Source organism: Lingula anatina, chromosome 9 (assembly GCF_051362555.1).
Source record: "Lingula anatina isolate TDL-2025a chromosome 9, LinAna3.0, whole genome shotgun sequence".
NCBI lineage: Eukaryota > Metazoa > Brachiopoda > Lingulata > Lingulida > Lingulidae > Lingula > Lingula anatina.
The window spans coordinates 13,324,188-13,340,579 of NC_141775.1; the positions used below are offsets into that span (position 1 = coordinate 13,324,188).

The following is a 16,392-nucleotide window of genomic DNA, read 5'->3' on the forward strand; positions in this document are numbered from 1 at the left end:
CATTGTCACACTTGGTGACAAAACCAATAACGCATTTCACAAATGAAGTATTTAATCAATTTTCTCAATTGTGACTTGTCACGATTTGAGCCATTATCAAAAAGCGGATTGATGTAGCAACGCTTGGTTATTGTGAATGAGCAAAATTTATTTATCAACCCTTGTTGGAGGTTGTTTCTTAGATGTTTGATACGTAGCAAAGATGCCCTGGTTCAAGAATTGAAATTTTTACCTGCAGCACAGCCAAGTAGGTCTGTAGGAAGTAGATTTAATCTTCTTATATTTTGAAGAGGCTGTTTCTGTGGCAGCTTTTAAGTTTGTTGACATGGGAAATGAAACTCTTAGAGAAACTACTTTCATTTGGTGACAGCTTTAAAGTTTGTCTCACAGAATAAACAATTATAATTCCCTATTAATAAAGAGGTGGTTGTGTCAGACTCAGAGAAAAAAAAGATATATTTGTTAAGTATTTTTATCTGTCATTGATGAAATTTATCACAGCCTTAGGTAAAAAAATGGATAGACACTTTCTGTCAAAGACAAAAATGGTATCAATGACAAGTTAGAAGAAATTCACTTCTAACCCCCAATCTATTTCTGTAATAATAATAACAATAATACTAAATGGTCTTATTAATGACAAATGCCAGTCCTAAGTCAAAAATAAAACAACAATTATTTATTTATTGGGAGGTTTGTCAGTGCACAGGTGCTAAGAAAAAACACGCGGGATCAGCCCCCTGACTCTGATGTTTGCGCACAGTGAAAGCGTTGTGCCCCAACGGGTATTGTGCTCCGCCTGGCTGAAAGCGACAGCCATTGTTTGTTTGGTCCTCTTTCGGGTTTGCGTAAATAGTCTTTTGTTGGAAAAGTAAGCGTTAAATAAACAAGAGGTAAAAAGATGAGAAAACACATTTGACTTTTTGTGGTGACATAAGAGCAAAAAGAATCGATGTTTCTTGGCACGTAGATTTGGGATTAAGAAATAAAGGATAAGCTGACGACAGTTGCTTTATCAAATTAAACCGTCTTAGACTACTATGAGATTTGCAGCCTGAAGCGGTGAAGGTAACAAGACAAATTACTGCTGTCTTATTGGGTAGATAGAAGGACACATTGTCATTGTAAACTATTACTGTTGTTATTGTTACTATAATCATTCAAAACATCAACATTAATAATAGGACTGTAGTTGTAGATAATTTGACTTGTTATGTCTGTTTATATAACAAGGTCAACAAAGTACACCATTACAGTTGATGCATTTTAAGTTCTGATATTAATGTACTTTTTGGCACTGTCTTTTAGGTAACATGATCAGGTTTGTTTGGGAAATGATGTAAGTTTGATACAGTGCTTAGTATAAACGTTGCTATGGTGAAAGGGTGTTATTGCATTAAGACAAGAACGTTGGGTTACAAGAACGTTATTAAGCTAGTTTAGTTGTCTTGTACACAGATAAAAAGAAAGATAAAATGAAGATAAAGGAAGGAATGTTTTTTTAGGTAGGAGAAGGATTTGATTTGCCAAAGTCTGATGTAAATTTGTTAAAAAATAAAGTTGAAATGGTAACAATTTTAGGAATGTGCTTACAGAATGCTCTGATATTTTGACAATGCATCATTACATTTCTTAGCATTATGAACAGTGTTTTGAGATAAGGAACTAAGTATTTGAATTCAAAAAGAGAACAGTTGAGTTCATGTTTCTTTTCACTCCTTCCAATATTGCTATGTTTAGATGACTTACTGTATCAAGGCTGGTAATTCAGGATGCGGACACAATGGATTTTAGCGGAAGGTTTACACAAAATTCACTCTACTCGCTCAGACTGTTAAAGTCTGTTATGCTGTAAGATTACACCTGGGTAAATAGCGCAGGGTTTGAAGAAAGGATACAGGTGCGCACGGTTACAGCATCTTATTTCCTCAAATGCAGAAAATTAATTACAGCAACATAAGAAAATGAGAGACAACTGAATGTTTTTTTAGCATAGTGATCGTTGAGTTAGTGTAAGAGTATTTGTTGGTGAAATTAAAAAGGGAATAAACTGAAATGCATAGCCTCCTTGGTTTTATGAGAAAGTCGTGTTATCACTATATTAGTTGCCGAGACTACTTTGTTTAAATGCAGTTTAAAGAGAAGACTTTTCAAAAAGAAAAGAGGAAAAAAAAGCTAAAAATGTTTCTAAGAATGTATTCATATGTGTTGATTAGGTTTCATAAAGTAATACTAGTTTAGAACCCCTGTGAATTGCTTCGTCAAAAAAGATAATGTTGCTTGTTGCCCTTTTTTGGATGAACTTTTGAGCAGTGAAATGTTTTCTAAAGAATGTTTCTCATCTTGGCAGCAATGTTGTATAAAATACTGTCAGAAATTGTGATGAAGTTTATTGGTCTGCTGTGTTCGTTCTGTAAATGCTGCATTAGGAAAAAAACAAATAACAAATCTTTTCTTTATGACAATTGGTTTCTATTATATTATTGACAATGTACCAATAAAAAGTATTAGTTACACATCAGAAAAGAGAGTGGTGTGCCGACACTCATGTACACACCCTTTTCATGGACACTTTATCCCCAGAAAGCAGGTCAAAAATCTTCAAGTGTTTAAAAAAAAAATTCTGCCCTCTCCATCAGTCTGTCAGTTATATGAGGGGGTATTGACACTGTTCACTTTATTTGTAATCTGCGGAGAAATTTTGAAGTGATCTAAGCCTAGTGAAGCTTGTCTCCTGCCTGTTCATTGGTGGGTCCAGAAAGGCGTTCTTCCAGAGAGCTTAGGCGGTATTTATCTTGGTGTTAAGGCATGACTGCTGCTGAAGGAACAGAAAGAGACAGGCGTTAAGGAGGCTTAAGATAAGAGTTACTGCCGACTGGTACACGCTGTGATGGAATCTAGGGGTGCTTTCCCAGAGATTTAGATCGATCTAAAGATTAAATTTTAGATCGACCTAACTCCCTGGGGGTTCAGGCTAAATTGCAGTCAGCCGAGCGGACACCATAGTTAATTACCCCCTTACAGCTTTTAGTAGGCGGGACAGACGCTTAAGCCGGCCAAGCTGACAGTAATCTAGTGAGACTCCCCACAGGGATAGATCGATCTAAAAATCTATGGAAATGGGGTGCAACACTGGGTATGTGATATTATGTAGATGTTTTATGCTTCTGTAATAAGTTATACAATATGTAAGTCGTACATCATATTCAGAACACTTTATCAAAGTTTTTTCTCTTCTGGTATAAGTGCCAAGTACCAATTTGTCTTGGTGCCAAGCAACATAACTTTTTGATTTTACAAAGGGCAGTGTAGTTTCAGTGTGCAAATATTTAAAAGATTGGGGGGGGGGCTAATAACTGCCTAATATGTTATACAGTGTTCTCTATGACCTGTTTTTATATCAACATTTGTAATGCACCTGTTCCTCTTCATGGAAAAAAAATTGAAATTAGGATTATGATTAAGATCATGCAAATGTAAACGTGCTTTAGCTGAATACAGTGTGCCAGTTTGGAATTGTAATTTATTCTTAGATGGGGGAGACCTTGTAGTTTTTAACACTAGATTTCAGCATGCTCACATGCTTGGCACATGTGGTGAATATAAAACCCCAATAAAAACTGTTCTATAATGTTTTAAATTGGCATTTGGAATATATTTACAGGCAGTTTTCACTGGTTTATTATTCTTTTGAATGCTGACCAACAGCTGGGGCATTCCGTGTTTTTGTAAGTCATGTTTACAAGTGGCAGAATATTCATCACTCTCTGTTCATTTCTGGGTCACATCCTTTATAAGTTTGAAATGTAAAGGAAATTTTTCCATTGTATATTACAAAGTGCAAGGTTTGTAAATGGAGGTAGTGAAGAATAGTTTTTACTGTTCTATTTAGATACACAGTGGTTCGATCATGGTTCGCCTTAGGTCTTCACCGTGTGTAAATGTTCCTATCAGCAGGTGCCTGTCCATGTATATATTGGTGTAAGACCAGAAGTCAGAGTGGAAATGAAGTTGTTGTATTAACCCCAGCCAGTCAATTTGAAGGTCAAATGCCATTGCCATGTTAAGATAGCTAAGAAGGAGCTGGGGCATAATTGCTACAGGAAAAATACTATTGTTTTAGAGTGGAAAATCTAGATGCCTCTGCATTGGAGCTGGTTTTGAAGGCAGGAAGGCTGAAACTCAAATGTGTGATGTTGCAGTCAAGTAAGCATGTTAAAAACAAATTTATATGAAGGTAAACATATTTCTCTTCTAAGTTCTTTTGCTTAACTTTTTTGCTAGCAGTGACAATAGGACAGGCATCCACTTTGACAGGAGTTCAATTTCCAATTGTGCTCCACTGCATACTTCGGGGTACGGTTACCAGTACCCCCACACTCCTCTCTGTTAAAAAAAAGCCTTGTGTAATGGATTTCATGATAATAACATCAGGATTTTTGTCCTTTTTTTCACAACTAACAAAGTAACTCAGTCACACCTGTCAGATAATAAGGTGTAGATGGCTGTCAGGGTTGCACTGTGTTTTTAAAGGGATCAGTGGATCTCGATGGTTTTTCTCTTGGCGTGGAATCCTTGATCTTACATTTTGATGATGTAGGCGATTTCAGTGCCCTGAAGTTCAAGAGGATTGAGAACATTTGGTGGATAGAAATGAGTCACTGTCAGTGCTGAGGAATTCAGGGTAATCGTGATCAGGGTTAGAAAACATCTGCATCTCTCCATATTTGAAAGATCTTTGAAAGCGGCATGGTTGTTACTGTTGCCATGACATCCCTGACTTAACAGTGTAATGTGATGAGGTGGATAGCTGATCCCCAATGAAACTGTAGCTGCTTGGATTTTGTAACGTCTGATGACCAACAATGGAGCTTCCAGTTAGAAAAATGAGATATAAAGTATTGGAAGTGTCAGCTATACGAAGTCCTGAATAGAAAAACTTGAAGAAGGTCGGCACTCTCCGTGATCTAGTGACACCAAGTGGAAGCATTCTGTGTGGTCACACTGTCTGCTATGATAGTACGGACTTAGTTAAGTCAGTACAACTTCATTGGAAATGCGTCCCAAGACATAAAATGCACTGATATTGGGAAATTAACTGATAGAAGTTGTGGACATGCCCGTTATTATTTGAAAACCTGCTGCGCGGAGGGAAAAACTTCGACAAGATTAGATATGTCAAATATGTTTGTAATACTGAACATGTGGTATACACAACCTGTACTGGTTCTTATAAACCCTGACACTGTTGTCATGGGCACTTTTGAATTTTTCTTCTGAGTGCCTTGTTCGAAAAACTACTCCAACAACGAAAAAAGTCTATCCCTGTAATGATTTTAAATCATATGATATATTTTTGAGAAGGAACTCCTGGCTGAATTGACTGATGTGTTTCTGCATCTCAGGTAAGTGGGGAGCTCTCACATCCTCAGCTTCAATGATTATTTAGTTTTATCCAGTCTATCAAATAATTATATAAAGACCTGCTGCTGAGCTGAAGACAGCTAAATTACTGGCCAAGGTATTAGTGGTCCCAGTCCCATAGACACCATTGGTCTAACAGATCGATCCAACTCTGTTGGGGCTCTGGCTGTGTGCAATCAGCTTAACTCAATGACGCGCCTCTTCCTAGCATAAAATACAGTAAAGATGCTGATTACATGAGTACATTGCAAACAAGGTATGTTATTCAATAAGCTGATGGCACTCAGAAAGACTCCCTGCAAAGTTGGATTGATCTACTTAGGCCATTGATGTCAATGGGAATGGGGTTTAAATCTAAACTAAAACATTTCATGGTTAAACTTGATGCCAAAACACCATCGCTTTTTCTTTTCTGAAGGAAACATTTAACCAGTGCCAGCGTGGGGTATAATAATGTAATCAGAACTGGACTTTGGTGATTAGGATAATTTTTCTTCTTGTGACAATTTAATTCAGTCTGTCTAATGTGGTTTGCTGTGACACTCGTCAGGGTAAAAGATTTATGTCATTTAAACAAAAAGAGCATTGGGTTTATTTCACCCTAAGCGTTAGAGGACATCATAGGGTCGGTGATCTAAGACCTCAGATCTTTTAGGAAATGAGATTATTTTCTACTGGAGGCTAATGTTTTTCCCCATAGTGGGACAGACTCATGAAATTACAGATAATGATGTTAGCGCATTGGGTTTGGAAAATTTATTTATTATTTTGTTCCCTTTTTTTCTGTGGGAAAATATTGATGAATCGGGGGAGGGGGGGGGGGGAGTTTTGTGAAATTTTGCCATAAGGTCATCATGATGTGACAATAGAGGCCAGAGCTCTGTGAAAAGTTTGGTTTTCTTTGTCTGCCATTGTTGAGTATTATTTTGCAAATTCAATTGGATTATAAAAAAATTACACTAAGGTATACATTGCTTAAGCCAAACAACTTTCTCTTCTTCAGTTCTGAAACAAAAAAAAAAAAAAACATTAAATATTTCTTTGGCAATGAATCATTCTTGTGTTACAAAATATGTGCTTTTACTCGCATTACCACATCAAGTTTTTTTTCCAGTCACATGTTTTCAATTTGTAAAATCCAATTTTTATTGAACTTTATCCCTTTGCATGCCACCCTCACAAAAGGAGCGCCATTATCTGTTTTCTGCTCAAATAATCTCACTGATCCATGAGAGTCGGAGCTGTTCTGGTGTGTGCAGTGGCAATGCGTGATTCTTTGTCATGTCAGTAATGTCATCAAGGGTATCCTTCCTTCCCTTCTCCTTCCTTCCTTCCTGTCCCTGTGCTAATGATCACAGATTTTATCTGGCTGTTGAAATGGATAATAAGTATGTTAGGCACAGTCATGAACCAATCTTGTATGTTTGGTTATCTTTTTGTTTACATATATGTGTAATAGTATTAAAATATTACTCATGGTCTTTATACATATTTATCCTTTTTTTTTTTTTTTTGTTTTTGAGAGCTTGTTTTGCTATTGATCATTTTAACTGTATTGGATTGGGTATGATTAATCATTTGTATTTCACAAATCTGAAAGACATCAAGGAGGCTGATTTGTATGTAAAAGAAATTATATAAAACTGGTAAAAGAAAAAAAACAGGTGGTAAAATGTTGCAAAATCTACTTTACAAGTTACTCTTTCATTTCATTTCATAAACCTCATCATTATAGAGTGCTTTGGAAGCCTGTTAGTGGTATTTTATGAGAGCATTACATTTCCATTAGCACATTGCTTTTTGATAGAAGTATCTTCATAATTTCATATTTTATATTCATTATTACATTTTACAGAGAGTTCCTGGTTGCTGAAATTGCATCTCCCACTTCTAGAATATTGCAGTGTAGAACATATATGGTTTAGCATAGGACAGCATTAGATTTTTCAAAGGAAATAGATCATATAGATAGGGCTTATCTTCCAAAATATACCTAAGATTTAATATACATGGAATTGACTGCTATACACAGCTTTCTTTTTCAGTTCATTAATTAAGCGTCTTTGTGCAGATTCCCCGAGCAAGTCATTGTCGAGATGGTTACCTGGTGACATTGTACACCTGTTCTCAGCTCATTAACAGGTGAATTAACACCTGAAGAGCAATTTAGTCTGTACTCTGGACCACTTAGCACCACTGAGTGGGCTGTGATTGAATAGATTGAATTGGTGAAAATGCTTGTGACTCTTAGATGTGTAATAGAAGAATTATAGTATGTTGAAAGTCAGTTGTATATTTACTTTCTCACTATGGCACAAAATGCAAAAAAAAAATGACAATATACATAAATATAGTGAAATAACAGGGTAAAGAAAATGTTAAATATCATATCAACATTTCTGCCTGCAAGACTGAGACTGTGTTAAAGTGATACAATGTGACATCCAATAACTACATAAATAGATGTAATATCATCCTGAAGATGATAACAATGCCTTATTTTGCTGTGATAATTTGATCTGATGTCCAAGACATGGACAGTGATATAAATCTCCTTGTCTCCAGGAAAGATGGAGGTCCTCTACAGTGTATTATCATCCTGGTAATTGGACTTCAGTTTTCTGTGATTCATGGCCTCTCATTTCCTGAAGGAGGAAGCTGATAGGATACATAATGAGTTGGAGGATAGGGTACTCTATGGTGTAGTAAAGACAATGTGGGGTTAGTTTGCGTTGTTAGAGACAATAGCATCAGCATATGAAATTGAAAAGATGGTGATGCAACAGAAAGGCTGAAAAGGAAAAAATGTGGTGAGCAAACAAATAAAAAGAAGACTAACAGAATTTTTTATCCTAAATGTGTTTGAAATCTTGAAATTGTTGAAGTGATTCTGATGTCATAATGGTAGATATATTACTGCTGCCTGCAGTCCCCATAGGAAAATGTGTGTGTGTGTGTGTGTGTGTTGTTGTTGTTGTTGCTGTTGTTGGGTTGACACACTGAGCAGAAGATGTAGAAACTCATTGCTTTGTGAGGCAGAGGAGATTGTGTGATCTTGCTGCACGCTATCAGATGACAGCCTTCAGCAAGGATTTCATATGAACATGTGACAAGATTAAAGATAACTAGATCTATATGACAGATCGGCAGGAGAATACAAAGATTTGGTTATCTGATTAGAAAAAAAAGACATTGAAAGGGGATTTGACTTGAGAGAAAAAAAAGTTCAGCTAGTGATTTTTGAAAGGAAATAGAAGAAATGTGTTAAACCTTCTATCTTCTTTAACACATTGAAAGGTTACTTGAAAAGGATGGAATGCAGAAATGTGTGATATTTTAAGTGTTTCTCAGTCTGTGATTTATGGAATATTAGCAGGGAGTTTTTAGAAGCAGTATTCCAGGGATTTCAGACAAGATCTTGTGTAATACCCAGAAATTAGCTCATACTCCCAGCATAATTAGCGCAGCAGATGAGGAGTAATCCTATTAGCCAATGGGTCTTACTCTCGTTCTTCAAGTCATGCCTCCATTATGACTGAGCTGAAGACTGCGGAGGTTCTGTCAGGCGATCTTCCGAGACTGGAGAAGAACCAGTCTTTGTGTGGATCTGCCAGGCTTTCACCACTGGCTTATCATACTGTGGTAGGGAATTTATGCAGCTTTGATTAAAGGGATAATAACTCTTCGTATGAGATCTATACTTCACAATAAAAACATTGTGAATAACTCATAGAAATATAATATATTCTGTTTTACCACAAAAACGGCAGTTATAGCTATTATTCTGATAACTGAGCTGGTCTTTAGACCATGTGACCTCCATTGATGGCTATACTCTGTCAAAATCTCTTAAGAGATTTTAACAAAAAACCAAACTTTTTAGAAAAAAAACAGGGACTAACTTTGAATGTAAAAATGGATTCATTAACCATTGGTAAGTATGGGAAAATTGTTGTTTACTCCAGGAAAATTCATTTTTTGTCCGAAACGAAGAGTTATTATCCCTTTAATTTTACAACATTCAGAATTCAACTTGACATTTCAGTGACTTTTGTTGGGGCTGGTGATGGATTGATAGTGCTGCTGTAATTGGGTTTTAAAAAATGCCAAAAAAAAATTGAAAAAATAGGAAAATAGGAATATTTCTTGCACAGTTGGTGACACACTGGTCAGCTTTTATAGCAACTTGCAAGTATAACTTTTGAATCAGTATATATGTGTTTATATTTCCGAAGATCCACAGAAACTGAAGACTTGCATTTGTATTGAATTTTGATCCAGTTTTCACAGCAGCTATGTTATTACCTTGAAGCAATTACGTGGAATGAGACTCATTGCCTGACAGCAGATGTGACCTTATGTCTGAGATGATGTGGAGGAAATGGTTTCCTGTGGCAAAACCCCTCTGAGAAACCACACGGCAGAAACGCACGGATTTATATGAAAACAGTGCCACAGAAAGCTGGGCTTGTTTTTACCTTGAAAATTGCATTAAACTCAAAGAACTAGTGTCTCTGAATGCTCTTCATGTAATATGACCTGATACCAAGGAGTTGGAGTAGAAATTTTCCTGGAAATACGTTGTTGTGAATGGAAAATTTATCAGAGCATTCCTGGTTTTAACCATATTGCTTAGAGAAAAAGCCAAAATTAAGAAGAGGAGATTTCTTGGATATTAGGATTTCTTTGTGTATTGAACCAATAGCAGGAAAAAACATTTTTAGCAGAAACTCTTTAGAATGATCTGTCACTGAGAACCTCTAGGATTTCAACTTTTAGATTTATTACCAGTAAGAAATGTGAGAATTATACGGGCTTTAGTATGAGTTGAAGAATCACACTGGTTCTAGAAGGCAGGAGGTGCAGCGTTACAACAATATTGGAAAAACGTGTTGTAGAACCACATGATACTGTATTGAAGTACCACAGATGCCTCAGTAGAATAATATTAGACTACTTACAATGTGGAAAAACCACAAGAAATAGAAAGCTGGGCGTTCAATGTGATTCGTGAGAATGTTAGGGTGTAAAGTCAATGTCAGTGATGAAGAGAGACTCATGGTTAGGGAAACGAGGAAGAAAAAGGTCAGATTTGATCTGCCTGGAGAGAAGGAGGAAGCAGCAGAGACAGAGAGGTGTGAAGGTGACGGCAAGGAGTGCAGAAAACAGGCTGTAAGTTGTCTTCAACGCTGGTGGAGTTATCCTTTTAAATAATAGACTAAAAAATTATAAATGAATGATGCTGCAGATTTACTATGTAGTTATAAAGGGAAATTTTCATTTGAAGTCTTATTGCAAGAATGTGTTTGTTTTTGCCCAGTAGCAAATTATTTATTTATTTATTTATTTATTTATTTATTTATTTATTTATCAAGTATGATATCTTGAAGTAACTCTGGTGGTATAAATTTCCCCTTCCTGCTCCAGTGAAAGAAAGGTCAGGGTTATACCAACCACAGTCCTACACCCCATTCTCATAGATTAGATCGACCTACATTGGATCGACCTAACTCCCTGGGGGTTCACGCTAAATAGCTGTCAGCCGGGCGGACACGAAAGTTAATTACCCCTTATAGCTTGTTGTAGGCGGGGACGGACACTTAAGGCGGATTATCTGACAGTAATCTAGTGAGACTCCCCGCGGTGATAGATCGATCTAAAAGTTGTGAGAACAGAGCCCTAGTTCATGTTGACTCTTGTCTTGATCCTTGTATGTTTTTTAATCAACCTCATATTATCCTCAATAATCCAAACTATAAACTAAGAAGTACTACTGATCAGGACAGGTAGAACTGATCAGTGGCCTGGCAAACAAACACCATGTTCTGCTCAAACCTGGACTGGATTACAGGTGTGTAAAGACTTAAAGGTGGATCAAACTGATTAAGAACCTACATTTATCAGAATAACTGATCTTGGCCTTTTAATGGCTCCTAAAATACTGTAAAAATATATGTTTACAGTCTGAATAGTCATTAGTGGTTTTGTTGTGTAGGCAGTTGCATATAGACCTAAACTGGTCTGATTTTGTTTTGTCTGAGTGCGCCCAGTACTGATCTTTTTGAAACTGGCGGTTCAGATGCTTGTAGCTGTTGTTCTACATTGGAGTGTCTGTTGGCTGAACAAGAAAGTTGCATTATTTTTAAGGAGAGAGTCAATTGCTGGAGAGCTTGGTCCAATATTGATGTGTTTGCTGAGGTGATTAGACACTGGTGTCCGTTTTCAATTATACCTGAGGATATGTGGTCCTGAGAATATGGTTTGTGATTCATTGTTCCATTTATTATTGTCATTATCATTATTATCATCCTCCAAAGGAATATGTCAAGTCTGACGTAAAGATCGTATGAAGTCATATGATGTAACGCGTTGTGGTGCAATAGCTTTCGAGTAATGTGGCGGCCTCTTTGTATAACGCCGATGTAAAGAAATTAATTATACAATTATAGGTAGCTAAAGTTTGCGTCATGGACCATACATGTAGATAAGAAATAAGTATATAAGCAATACCTTGAGAGGGATAGGGGGAGATATAGGAGAGACATGTAGAAGGAAGCAGCGAAGGAGGAGATTGGAAGCTCCTTAATATCCGGGACAAAACATGTGCGAATAACCTGAGTGACAGTTAGATAATAATATTGTTATTGTTCAAATGATATTGTTATAGTTTACAGCGATATTGTTATTCAGTCCATTCTGTTGTACAATAGCGTAAGGTGTAGATTGGGTAATTTAGTGTGTTAAGTGTATAATGCACAGGTCCGCAGGAAGCGGGGATATTATAGGAGAACTTGTTATCATTGATCAATGAGGCGTGGACGGGATGTGTGAGTTTTCTTGGCGTAAAGCGTCACTTAGCTTGGGGTCAGTTGACACTGGACACTGGGTAGTGGTAGGAGTGACCACTGCAGGGATGTGTTACTAGGGTGAGAATTATTATTATTATTATTTTTTTTTTTTTTTTTTTTTTTTTTTTTGATAATATAGTGAGTGAAATATTGATGCAGTTTGACAATCTGTAATACCATATATCACCAATTGTTTTGAAAAAAAAAAGGTACGGATTGATATTAATTTATATTTTATGAAAGGTCTTACTAATTCCTGATTATTGAAACTTAGTCAACATTCTCATATAAATTTTTTTCTGTAATGAAGAGTCAATATTTTTGTCTGCAAGAATTTGAGAGTGTTTGTGCTTTTGGAAGCTGTGGATATATTTTAGGCACATGTAAAACTGTATTAAAGTGGTCAGTCCAGTGTCTGCTTGGCTCAGACCAGGGGGTCAGTTGTAGTGACCGCCATTGTGTAGGTCTTACTGTGGGAAAGATATGGTTTCATTTTAATGTGTGACGGAATACCCCAGTGATCTGTTCTTGTTGTCCGTTTAGTTGTTGGCTTGAGCCAAGTGGACATTAAAACACTGGACACTTTGACCACGCTGGTCAGTTTCCACAGACATTGTGCTGGACAGTCCTGCATATCACAGAGAAGTTACACTTCTAAGTTGCAAAGGGTTTTGCTTCTCTTCATCCAGTAGACTAAAATAACTCGATATGAAGACAGTATGTCAGATCAAAATATTTGGCTGCAGAAGTGATACATCATGATGAAAGAAATTTAGTAAAATATGATATTTGGTCATTTTCCTTTGCTAGGCTGTGTATGGGGCTGTAGAGGGTCTATTGTGAATGATATCTTATATCAGTTTAATATCCTGGGGCATCCCCCACTGAGTTTTTGTGTTGTTAACAGCATCAGTGACCTGTGGTCAGTCAGCCTTTATATGGCCACTGACCACTTATTATACTTCTGGGGATTTTTTTTTCATACAATTTATTTTTTAAATACAGCATTTTTGATGTACTAAGTGTAATGCATGGAAAGGGTGTTATTTATTTTTTAATTACACATAGAGTGTGGGGTCATTCAATCTAAATTTGAGTTAATCATTGTTTATATGACAGTTTTAAAGAATGAATGAAAATTCTTATAATGTAAATTATGATACAAATGCCAGTGAGAGTTCATCATGGAAGAAGGAATCCATGACCAGCTTCGGTGACCCGTCAAGTACAAACCTAAGACCTTGAACCCCTGTCTTCATGTCATAGGCTTTCCATTGAATGAGGAACCCCATCCCTGATTATTGGCAACAACGTCTGTTGATTTTTTAGCTATTTTCATGTTATTATGGTGAATTTGCGACAAGCACTGAAGATAGCATAGGTCAAAGAAAATGAAAAATATTTTGCTTGTCTTTCTTACGTATGTCTATGTCTGTTTCATGAAAAATCTTTTAACAATTGTCAATGACTAAAACAAAATAAAAGTGCTTTTGACCTGTTAGTGATATTCCATAGCATCATTCATGAAGCATAATTGCATACAGTCCAGATAAGGAAAAAAAAAAGAATCTTTAAATAATTCAGAAGTAAAAGAAATATTGAGTGGTTTAGAATGACATATCTTTTCTCCCCTCTGTGAAGATGACCTTGATACCAAAATGTCACTTTGTTGAACCCCATTACAAGAGCAAATTTGTTATTGTAATAAAGAAACGGATATTGTTCACAGAGTAACACCTTTTGCCAAGCTTTATTGTTCTTCTTTGTTAAAAACTGCTGGGGGATATGGTAGATCCTTCCTAAAACTCCAGAAGCACTTAACGGCACCCGGCTATTAACAAAAAATGATGTAACATTAAGCAGACAATCAATGGTGACTGGGATGTAGTTTCCAATAACTGATTTCCAATTGTTATTTGCTGTAATTGATCTGGGTATAATTAGGACTGACTGGTCAATGGGGAGTTCATTTAGCTGAATGACCTATATTGATGGGCCGTGGCTAGGGAAGCCTCCTTAACAGGGGTGTGGGATTATGAAAAAATTATTCAGAAATAGGAAGATCAAATCCAGAAGGTGGAGTTTATGCTCATGTTAAGAAAACATTTGGATATAATGATCAGAGCCTAAGTTGAAAAAATAGGTATTTGTTGTCATAGCACTAATGTGAAGAAGTTGGGTGGAAGATTTCAGAATCTGTTTTCTGCTGATGGTATTGGCTTTGTCAGAAGCCCTGTTTATTGCTCTGATGTTCACAGGGGGGTGATATATGTGCACAGTCACATGATTGCAATTGTCCTTCATCTAAAAGTAAGTTTTATCTTCATATGTCCTAGGAACAAGGAGTCTTTATATTTTGTTCTACGTATGAAGGTGTAGTGTCAGAACTGTTAATGAATTTAGATCTCTTTATAGGCCAGGTATTGGCAATTGATTAGTTACCAGGATGTCTGTTAGGGGGAGCTACTTTAAATGATCACGACTGATTTTAACTGGGCGTAACTTGTGCTTTAGCAACATGGAAGAACAACTGGCTAGTACAGGGATAGGTAGGTAAGATAAATTTGCTGTTAAATGAAGGTCTAAATATGAGAGTGATGAGGTGGTCATTTAGCTTTCAGTTTTCTTTGAGGGTGTATTCACACGAGGACTAATTTTGGACTGTAAAACAGACTAAGTGATGTCAAACTCACTAGAAGAAATTCACATAAATGGAGCTCTGGCCTAGCATAGATGCACAGCATAACTAGCCTGCCTTTGTGTAAATTTTAAATACTTACTGAGAGTGGTAAATCACTGTGCGCAGGTTGGTGATGATTTCTGATACTTTTTTTTTTCAAGTAAAGCCATTTGCTAACATTAAGTAGTATTACTTCTGTAGAAGTTCATTTAAATTTATATACAATTTTAAACTTCAGTGTTTCTTTACGAGATGCATCCCATGGATTGCTATAGTTATGTGATAGTATTACATATTTTATAATTGAGGTAAGGATCATGATTTGAATGTGAGAAATGATGCAAGCTAGCACAGTTGAGCTCCATATTACATATGATCTAGCAGTGTGCACTCAAGAAGTTGTTCTAAACAACTTCTTGATGTACTTATATGAGGATGTGCATTCACAAATGTGTTTTGTCACCTCTAGCACAATTCACCACAATGAAGTATCAACAACTTCTGTATGTTCTCTACCACTTAGGTATAATAACCATAAAAAAAGCATATGTTAGTTTTTGCTGTTGTCCAAACTAAAACTAATTTTAAGCTGAGAACTTGTTATTGATGGTGGTGGTATCATTCATACCAATGATCAATACATTTAGCTGGAGGCATAACCAATCTGATAGATCTTCTCTTTGTGAGCCTGATTTTCTGTTCTCTGTTCACACCAGTCATAAATTGGAAGACTGATGTTGTGTAAAGCTGTGTTCACACCAGGGTTATTCTTGGCCAGAAATTGGTGGAGAGTTCCACTATCAGACTGGACTGAATCTGACTTGGTGTAAATGATAATAGTCAAGTATGTCACAAAAATTTTCCCCATAAGATAAGATAAGAGTTTATTCAGCCATTAATATATAAATATAAAATTCATATAAAACGGAAATTGGACTGCTATTCGGGTTACAAATTATAAATAAAGAAATTATAAATTTCCATTTTTGTTGTTAAAATAAGACACAGCAGATGGGTAAAAACTCTTTAAAAACCTTTTAGATCCCTTAAAAGTTAAAAGCCTGCAGTTGCTCGGTAAAAATTTAAAAAGCCCATGTGCGGGGTGGGTATAGTCAGACATGATTTTCTCTGTTTTTGTTACTGATCTATTAGTATAGATGGCACCTAGAGAGGGGAGTTCCAGACCGATGATTTTGCCGCACGTTGATGTGACCATATCTAGACGCTTGCGTTCTTCTACAGTGGCCCGCCCATACCATACTATGATTGCAAATGTTAATATACTTTCTATAACGCATTTGTAAAAGTTTGCTAAAATCATTTCATTTGAAGTAAAATCCTTCAACTTTCTTAAAAAATATACCCTTTGCCTCGCTTCTTTTAACTGTTTGTCTATGTGGTCCTTCCATGTAAGTGAGCTATTGAATTCTACCCCCAGCA

At 36.3% G+C, this 16,392-nt stretch overlaps 1 protein-coding gene across 6 annotated transcripts in view; it reads left to right on the top strand.

Annotated features, from left to right (window-relative positions):
* Window positions 1–16,392, top strand: part of LOC106162489 (uncharacterized) — a 57,595-nt gene that overhangs the window by 15,839 nt on the left and 25,364 nt on the right. The window contains exon 1 of one of the 6 annotated variants that reach the window (XM_086996294.1): window positions 986–1,068. The exons of the other annotated variants lie outside the window; for them this stretch is intronic. The gene's annotated coding sequence lies outside the window, so the exon portion shown is untranslated. Of the gene's footprint in view, window positions 1–985; window positions 1,069–16,392 lie in introns of those variants that run through there. 6 annotated transcript variants of the gene reach the window in all.